The 9,819-nt window shown below is 44.0% G+C and overlaps 1 pseudogene; it reads right to left on the reverse strand.

Moving 5' to 3' along the window:
* Positions 1-267: 267 nt before the first annotated feature.
* Positions 268-9,606, reverse strand: LOC150011119 (large ribosomal subunit protein eL20 pseudogene; annotated as a pseudogene).
* Between the last annotated feature and the right edge of the window lie 213 nt (positions 9,607-9,819).

The following is a 9,819-nucleotide window of genomic DNA, read 5'->3' on the forward strand; positions in this document are numbered from 1 at the left end:
GAGGTTAAGACATGTGCCCAAGCCACAGCAGCGAGAGAGGTGGAGACCAGAGACTGGCCCAGAAACCAGGGCCCTGGACTCAGGTCCGTGACCCCTCCTGCCAGCAGGTACATCACAGGCTGTGTGCTGCTCAGCCTGCCCAGTTGTGTCAGGTAGACTTGCCCTTTCTGTGTCCAGAGCATCATAATCGAGCTGCCTACCTGTGGGGCGTGGGGGGAGAAGGGGGCTCACTGTCTATACTCACAGAATTTTTATTTCCCAAGGAGTTTATGTGGACAGACCAGGGGACAGGGAGGCGCTGCATCTAAAGAAGGTGCTGGGAGTTTTGATGGCAAAGCGTAGTTTGTGCTGGCGACAAAGGTCCTGGTGAGGCAGCAGGAACTTCATTTTGGAGTCGTGGAACGGCTTGACCCCTGGTGGGCGGCACTTGCTGGCCTTTATGATCTGGATCGAATGGGCGCAGGCACCACACACTGGGTGACCGCACCCGCCCTGGTCACGTCTCTGTACTCCCGGTCATGTCGCGGGGGGCCATTGCGGGCGTCGTAGCGCTGCCAGATGCTGAAGTTCTTCACCCGAAGAGGGGATTTTTCAAGTACCCCCCACCCACCCCCCCGTAGCCGAGTTCCCCTGAAGATTTCTTCGTCTTCCTCAGTTGAGACACACAGCGCCAGAAGCGGGACTCGGCAACGACGTGCGTGCTTAGGTGCAAAGACGCACCTGAGGCGCTTGGGGGTGGGCAGGCAGCACCCCACCACTTTGTACTGCGTGCAGCTTGCGGAGGGCCTCGTAGCGTTCTCGCCGCTTCCTCCCCCACCTACAAAAAGTCTATACTCACAGAATCTTAAATGTCTTTGGATTCTGCTTCAGGTCAGTAAAGAGTTCTGTAATTATGATTTTAATGTAGTTTTAATTTCATTGAGCAATAATTTTGACTTTCCCCTCCTCCCTTAGTGCCTGAAGTCTTGAAAAATGTTGATGGTAGGGATTTTGTCCGGAACCTGGAGCTGAATGGATTCATTTCTTCACCTTTTCCTGTAAGTGCCAGGAAAGTGGCAAAGAAATTACCATCTCTATTCGGCCTGATTGTGGGCTTGGGTTTTTAAAAAATATTTTATTATTTATTTTTAGAGAGCGAGGAAGAAAGGAAAAAAGAGAGGGAGAGAAAAATGGATTTTACCCCTAACTGGGGACTGGTTCACAACCCAGGCATTTGCCCTGACCAGGAATCGAACTCTGTTGCTCAATCCAGAGAGCTACACCAGCCAGGACAGTGGGCTGGGGTTCTGTTGTGTGTTTCTGAATTTGCCAACTCCCCACCAGAAGTAGGGTGCTATGCCAGGGACAGTGGGACGGCCATATGTGAGTATGACAACAGGATGGTGGATATCAAATTCTGGTGAGCATCAGAGTTGTCGTCCCCCCAACCGCCACCCCAAAAGCAGATTCACTAGGAGAGTATAAGGTCTAGGAGCCAGCATTTGGATAGGCACCCCAAGTAATTCTCATTAAGAACATTTATTCTAAGAAGCACTGCAGTATAGCGCAGATTCAAAGAATAGTCTTTGGAATTAGATAAGGATTCATTTCCATGTGAGATCTTAACTTCTGTAAGCTTTGGTTCCCCTGAGCAGGTGCCAGCCTCTGAAGCCACCTCACAGAGTTGTTGTGAGGACTGAATGAGATACAGCACACAGAACTTAAACTTTGAGCTGTGAGCTCAGTAAAAGTGAACTCATTGTTCTTGAAAATCAGGGTAGCCTTTAGGGTATAAGCACAGATGTTGGAATTCAACACATCCTGTTCTATCATTTACAAGTTGTGTGGCCTTCGCTTCCTACCCTATAAAAAAATGAGACTAACACCATTCTCTAGCATGAAGTTGTAAGGATGGAGACAACATGAATCAAAGCTTAATACAATGCCTGCTGTGATCATTAGTGCTGCTCTCAAATATTTCTGGCTCTCCTCCTTCCAGGCACATGAGAGAACTCTACCATTTCAATTTGAAGTTAGGTGTGACCATGTGACTTGCTTTGGCTAATGGAATGTGAGACACACTGATAAGGCACTTCTGGGGAGAAGTTTTCAGAGATGGTGTGCAATCTGCCACATCCCCTCGCTCTGCTGTGAAGACTGTGGGATGGAGCCTCTGTCATTCTAGATCCTGAGAGTCTGTGTGTAGCAGAGGCTGCCTGATAACCCCATGGGCACGTACCAAGAAAGGAAAAGAAAACTTTTCTTATGTTAAGCCACCAAAATTTTGAGGTCATTTGTTATTGCAGCATAACCTAATCCATCCTGCCTAATCGTCGTCGGCAGCCATCCGTCTCGAGAGACAATGGTGTAGCTTCTTAAGAGTCTATCTGCACCACCGAGAATGGCTGTGCAGTCCGACTCGGGAGTGACATGGTATCTGTCTCCTCCCGTGTTGAATCGACATCTTGTGATGACGCTGAAGCTACAGAGCCTGGGCAGGGTAATATGGAGGGTCTGCTGTTGCCCATGCAGCAGACACCCCCTCTCTTCGCAGCTGAAGGGTCCAAGGGAAAGACGGAGTCGATACAGCTTGGGTTCAGGTGCGCCGCAGGAGTTGCCGGTGTTGACTACAACGTCAAACCGCCTTAGGGACTCCGGTTCCGGATTTTCTGTCGGGGTTTACTCCCTTAGCCTTTCCCCTGAAGAGGTATGCCGCAAGGCAGCGGAGGTTTTTTGGAATCAGAGTTTTCCTTCTCTGCCTAATACACCTGGTATATATAGTAACCTCAATTATTACCAGCTATAATTATTATAATCTTTGCCCATCAGTCACTTACAGCTCATGTAGAGAAGAAGCAAGACTTAAGAAAATTAAATATTAAATAATAAGCTTTCATTGTCTATGAGAAGTGAAAAATTACTGAAAAATTTCCATATAGTGTATATTCTAGAAGATAGTGAAAAGAGATTGTGGCCTACAATAATTAGGAAAGGTCTGGTTTTATAAAACCCAAATTTACTGAGACTTTAATTTTTTTCCTATCTAAAGTAAAAAGAAATTTAATTCCTGCTGTGTCTTGTCATATAACCTAGACCTCGAGTTCTTGGGAAGAATCTTAAATTAAAAATGTAAGCAATTATAGCAACCAGAGCCTCCCAAAGTATTACCTTCTTTTATTAAATCTCAATCTCCAAGACAGATGTCTTTCATTTGGGCTTTTCATTAAAGGAAAAAAGGAAGGAAGGAAGGAAGAAAGGAAGGAAGGAAGGAAGGAAGGAAGGAAAGGAGGGAGGGAGGGAGGGAGAGAGGAAATTAATGGCTATGGGATAAATTGGTGCTCTGTTCTTTCTTACTTAGGGCATCTCTCCCCTGGTTTGAGCAGTCTAGGCTCTTGTCTGCTATCCTAGGATCCAAGGAGGTCTAGGTAGTAGGATCGCAATGAGAAGGCTGCAGTTGGGGAAGCTGTGATGGTGACCCCAGCTTCCAGAAGCAGGTACCAGCATAAGACACCTAAAGACCAGGTGGGAGCAGCCAGAGCCCAGAGCCTTGGAGCAGAGTCAGGTCTGTGAGTGGTGGGAGGACACCAAGCATGTGCAGAGAGCTCTCCTCTGCTGTCATGAAGCTGCCTCAGCTCCCTCTTGCACTCAGATGCCATCCTAGGAAGGGAGTGGGGGTGGAGGTGGAGGGAAAATACCCATGACAGAAGCCTGAGCTCCTAATTGATGAAGCAAACTGATGAGGTAAACTGAAAAGAGAATTTCCCCAAGAATAAGAACTCCAGAGCAAGGTGAGATGAATTTTAGAAAACTGAAATACTATGTTCCACACCTGAATAAATTTCATTCTACCATACATCTACTTATAATCATATGCAGTGAAATTACGATGATTATAAGGTACCCACATTTGAACAAGCATGAAAAAAATGAACCCGACCAGCCATGTGGCTTGTGTCTTGCAAGATACCAAAACAGCATCCACCCATTCAGTAGCTCTCAAATTTAAAACATGCATCAGAATGATCTGGAAGGTTTAGCAGTATAGTGACCACTGAACCCGCACCCAGAGTTTCTGTTTCAGGGGATCTGGGGTGGGGGCTTAGAATATGCATTTCTAACAGGCTCCCAGGTGATGCTGATGCCGCTAGTCCAGGAACCACACTTTGAGACCCACTGCTCTAATTTATCTAAGTCTGGTGCTCAACTAGGCCTTCGTTTCCATGGTTTCTCCAATGGATATTAAATACTGGCAGGTGACAGGCTATATAACGTAGCTGCAGCTATTGTGCTATCCTTGTCTCGTCATCATCATTTTCTTCATCTCCATCATCACCATCACTGACACTAAGTGACACTAGGAGCCAAGCCCTGTACTACGCGCTTTATACAGCTGGTCTTGTTTATTATTTTTATTTTTTAAATTATTTGTTTGTTTATTTAATTTATTTTTAGAGAGAGGGGAAAGGAGAAAGAGAGGGAGAGAAATATTGCTGTGTGGTTGCCTCTAACTCATGCCCCCAACTGGGGACCTGGCATGCAACCTAGTCATGTGCCCTGACTGGGAATCGAACCAGCGACACTTGGCTCGCAGGCCGATGCTCAATCCACTGAGCCACAGCAGCCAGGGCTTGGTCTTGTTTAATCTTCACAGATACCATCACTTTCATTTTCCAGGTGCAGGAACTAAGGTTTGGAGAAGTCAGGGAACTTATTCAACGTTGTAGAGCCCCTCAGTGGCACACCTGAGTCAAAGTGGGCCTCCTGACCCAGAGCCCAACTTCTGTCACTTGAACAATGCCCTTCTTAATGGGGCAATTGAAGGGGGTGCAGTGTCAGACTTGATAAAAAAAAAAAAGCATAACAAAATCATTAACTAAAAAAACCTCTGTTCTAGTTGTCCTTGAGTCACCTTGGATACTGGTACCTTTCTAGGCATGTTTCTCCATAGCTTCTGCCCTGCCAATATTTCGCTTACTTTTAAGCTCTTTCCTTCTTCACAGCCCACCCTGGACTATGTTTCTATTCATTTCCTAGTGGAGAGTTTAGGTCTCTCTGCTTGCTTGTCACTTTTTCAGCCATCCCCAAGTTGAGGGTAGAAGGGGCACAGGAATGGGTGTTTGCCTGAGCACCGAATTAAACTGCATTTTGCTAAGCAAAAAGCCACCTCCTCTAGAGAGAAATTATTATCACCTTTTGTGAGCAGGAGTAGCTGTCAGGAATTGTGTTTTCAGTGGCAGCATTTATTTTCTGTTTGATAGGCAGTTTTAAAAACTCGCTATTATGAAGAAGTAAGTCCAAGAATGGGCTTGAGCAGAATGGACTTGAACAAGAACAGTCCATGTTAAGTCCACTTTCGTGTGTTAGCCCCAAACAGTATTTATTACAGCCTTCCTCCTGCCAACCCCCGACCCACGTGGAAGATGGCCTCAGCAGTGTGAGCCAACCTCGGACTCAAATTCTAACTTTAAAAGACTTCATCAGAGCCATGAATCACATTAATCAGCTGCCAAAAACATGCTCCCTAGGTTTTCTCCATAAGAATTTCCAACCTGGGTGTTACATGAAGCAGGACAAAGTCACCTACCCAGTGCTACTGAGCAGAAGAACCTGTGTGTTCTTGTTCTGAAGCCTGACTCAGCTCTGCACCCTGGGAACTGGGGGTGGGGGTGGGGATTGCCGGAGTTGGGGAGTGGGGGAGTGGGGGGAGGGCCAGGAGTGCACCTGAATGGGAATTTCGCTGCTCCTCCCTTCTCCTCCTCCCCTGGGGTCAAGTGCACATTCCAGCTGGGCCCAACTCAGCATAGGGTGCTGAGGTACCTTCCCAAGGATCAGCTGAATTGTCCCTCAATGGCAGGAGGCTGGTTGGGGAGAGGGGGAAGTAGGGAGGGTAGGAGTGGAGGGAGAGGAGCTAGGAGCCATGACAGTGTAGCCACTGGTTAGTTATGGTGGTCATTGGTTATTTCTGGGCTTCCAAGCAAAGCCTTTTGCACCCTCCAAGACAGAACTCGTAAACGGGCTCTTGCTCGTATCTCATTCACATCCTCTCAGTCTTTACATATTCTCTCTTTCCTGTTTCCCTGATTATCAAAGAAATGCAGCTCACTGAAATAAAATACAATAATATATATATACAAGGAAATCAAGATCCACAAGTAATCACTGTTAGCAATTTTATGTATATGCTTCCAGATATTATTCACATACCTAAATATATAATTTTAAAAGTGTATCACACTGTATGTACTGTTTCACAACTGGCTGAGTTTGTTCCTACTTCATAATAAATTGTGGATCTCTTCCCATGCCAAACAATACATGTCTACATTGCTATCCCTGGCAGTACATTATATGACAGACTGGTATAATTTATTTAACAGTCCCTCTTGTTAAACTCAGTGCTGAATTAGAGTCCTCTTCTCTCTCCACTGCCCACCGCCCACCCTCACCCCCAGCAAACTAACATATGGCAATTTTCTCCCCACCTCTGTTCCTGGTTCTGACCTTCCCCCTGCACTGCGGCTCTGAGTTCCTTCATTTTTGTCCCCCATCTCCTTACAAGCTCCTTGTGGGTGGGACCATGACCTCTAGACATCTGAAATTGCTACAGCCTACACAACACGGCCAGCAACTAACAGACAGATGGACAGACTGATTGATGGTCACCGCTTGCTGGTAAAAAAGGAGTATTTGCTCTTACATCACACCTCTCCCCACCAAGAGTTCTCCCCCTTGTGCTTTATTCTCCCTCCTCCCTCACACACATTCTAGCAGGTTCTCTGTCTCACTTTCACTCCTGCCCTTGTGTTCTCCTTAAGCTTACTTCTGCTGACACACATTCTAGAATTCTCCTTCTTTTTCTTTACCCTCTTTTGTTCTTTCCTCTTCCTCTCCTTCATACAACACATACACACACATGCCGTATCTACAGCCCTTGTACCGCCGCTCCCTACATCCCCTCATTATCCGATCTCTGTTGCTTACCAGCTCTGTGACCTTGAACAGGTCATTTCCCCTGAGTCCATTTCCCCATCCATAAAAATAGGAAAATGCTACAGACATACCTCAGGGACGTCACAGGTTCGGTTCCAGACCACCACAATAAAGCAAGCATCACCACAGAGCCAGTCATGGTCTTGTTGCTGGTGGACGGTCTTGCTTCCAATCTGGAAAACACACACAACAGCTGTGAAGTGCAGCAAAGCAGAACACAGTAAAACAAGGTATGCCTGTAACTGGTTTAGGATTATTGTGAAGACCAAAGGTCAAGATGGTAAAGTGCCTGGGTGCTCAATAAATGGCACTTGTCGTTATTATTTAAAAGACATCATTATAAAAGCCAATTCAAGGAGGACTCAAGTGTTGGGCTCTAAGGAAAACAAGTGTTTTTCTTATTTTTGGCTGTGGGGCAATTGGTCTCAGCCTCAGAGCCGGACAGCATTCCTAAGTGTTGCCCAACGTGAGAGAAAAGGCAGTTTGCAAAGTGATTAAAAGCTCCATGGGGAACTGAAAAAGGAATATTGTAAAACAAAGGAGTGACTTTTGTGGGCTTGGGCTCAGGTGTCATTGCTTTTTGTTTCCCGAATAAAGAAGATTGCTCCTAATGGGCACTGTCAATTGTGTCACTGATCAGGTCCCCCTGTTGGCCTTGACTGCGGGCAAAATGGAAGCCAAACGTGTGGCTTTACATCTAACAAAGTGGCCCTTTGTATATGCCTCACTCCTGACTTTATTTGGTATCTCTAATATGGCTTCTTTTTTTTTCTCTTTTCCACTTCTTCTCATTTTTGTTAACCTGTGGTATTTTGCAAATTCCTGTAATACTCTTAAATTTTCTCTTGAACAAAGAATGAATAAATGGATGGATAACTGAGTGAATGAATGACTAGAATCATAGAAGAGGATCTTAGAAACAACACAAAATTCAATTCAGGTGTCTCCTCTGCAGTATCATTAGCAGGGATGGTTGGTCCAATTGCCTGATCTTGATTTTGCAGTGATTGGAAACTCACCACCTGATAAGACAAGCCATTCCAGCTTTACTATAGAATATTGTGGCTTATAGAAAGTTGGTACCTCCTTCCTTATAGGAGGTAATATTAATAACAAGAGGAGATAATATTTTTTTTATTAAAAAGGCAACAGAAGGAGAGTAAAGGTATAAGAGCAAAATGAAATGATGTTAGTTCTTATTCTCAGTGAATTAATATTACCTCCAAGTGACCTCTTTAATAAATATTTTCTAAATACTCACAAGCCTTCTGTGTTTGATTCTGCCAGTACTCAATTCAAGACTTAACTCTGTTTTGTCAATAAAAAATGAGATGTGCATCAAGAAAGTGAGAAGACAATCTACAGAACAATATTTGCAGATCATACATGAGCTAAGAGATTTGTATCTAGAATATATAAAGAACTTTATAACTTAATAATAAAAAGATGAATAACCCTCTTTAAAATGGGTTAAGGAGCTGAATAGACATTTCTCTAAAGAAGATTTACAAATGGGCAATAAGGACACAAAAAGATGCTCAATGTCATTAGCTATCATAAAAAAGCAAATTAAAACTACAATAAGATATCACTTTACACCCACTGGGGTGACTATAATAAAAAGAAAAATAATAACAAGTATTGGTAAGGAGGTAGAGTAATTGGAAGACTCATATACTGCTGAGGAACTGTAAAATGGCACAGCTGTATCGAAAACAATCTAGCACTTCTTGAAAAAGTTAAACAGAAAGTTGTTGCATGAGCTAGCAATTCTATTCCTAGGCATGTACCCAAGAAAAGTGAAAACATATTTACACATACACACATCCCAAAAAACCTCGCACACAAATGTCTGCAGCAGCATTATTCAAAAAAGTAGAAACAACCAGAATGTCCATCAGCTGATGGGTAAATAAAATGAGGTACTTTTATGTAGTGGAATATTATTCAGCAATAAAAAGGAATGATGTACCGAAACATATTACAACATGGAATGACCTTCAAAATTGAAACTCAGTGGGAAAAAAAAGTCAGTCTCAAAAAAACCCACCTAATGTATGCTTCCATTTATGTGAAATGTCCAGAACAGACAAATGCAGAGAGTCGGTGGTTGCCTAGGGCTTGGGGGGTTAGAGAGAGACACAGTGTTGGGGGAAATTAGGAGTAACTATTAATGGTTACAAATTATCTTTTTCAGGTGATGAAAATATAAAATTGACTATTTAGTATATTTTGTGAGTATACTAAGAACCACTGAATTATACAGTTTAAATACACAAGTTGTATACTATGTGACTTATATCTCAATAAAAATGTTATTTTAAAGAGAGGTGCAGGTGCTGTATCAATCATTGTTGTTTTTTTTTATTGTTGTTGTTGCAAACAACAGAACCTAACGTTGATAGTTTAAGCAGAAAGGAAATCTATTAGAGGTATTAGGAATCTCATTGACTCTCCAGGAGGGTCAGGATGTCAGTCCCCAAACTATACCTTGAGGTCTCCTCTAAGGAAGCCACCACTCACCACAGACTCCACAGCTCCCGCTAATGAGGTCTGGATCAGCGCTAGTTTCCCCTTGCTGCTACTTGCCAAGATCTGGACATCTTTGTCACCAGGGCTTACACTAAGCTCCCTCATGATACCCTCTTGTGAAGAGAAGTCTAGAGGGAGGCCACCTGATTGGCTGGACATAGGTCACATATCTACAGCTAAGTTGCAGAGGATGCTGGGAAAGCGAGTTCTGGCTTCTGTCTTAAGGGGCAGATTGTATAATGTGAGAACTGCTTCAATCCACGGAATGATGTTTCTTTTTATCCTCCTTTCCTGCTTTCCATTGGATAGGTAAGTTTT

Source organism: Furipterus horrens, unplaced genomic scaffold (assembly GCF_987537825.1).
Source record: "Furipterus horrens unplaced genomic scaffold, mFurHor1.1.pri manual_scaffold_4, whole genome shotgun sequence".
NCBI classification, from domain to species: domain Eukaryota; kingdom Metazoa; phylum Chordata; class Mammalia; order Chiroptera; family Furipteridae; genus Furipterus; species Furipterus horrens.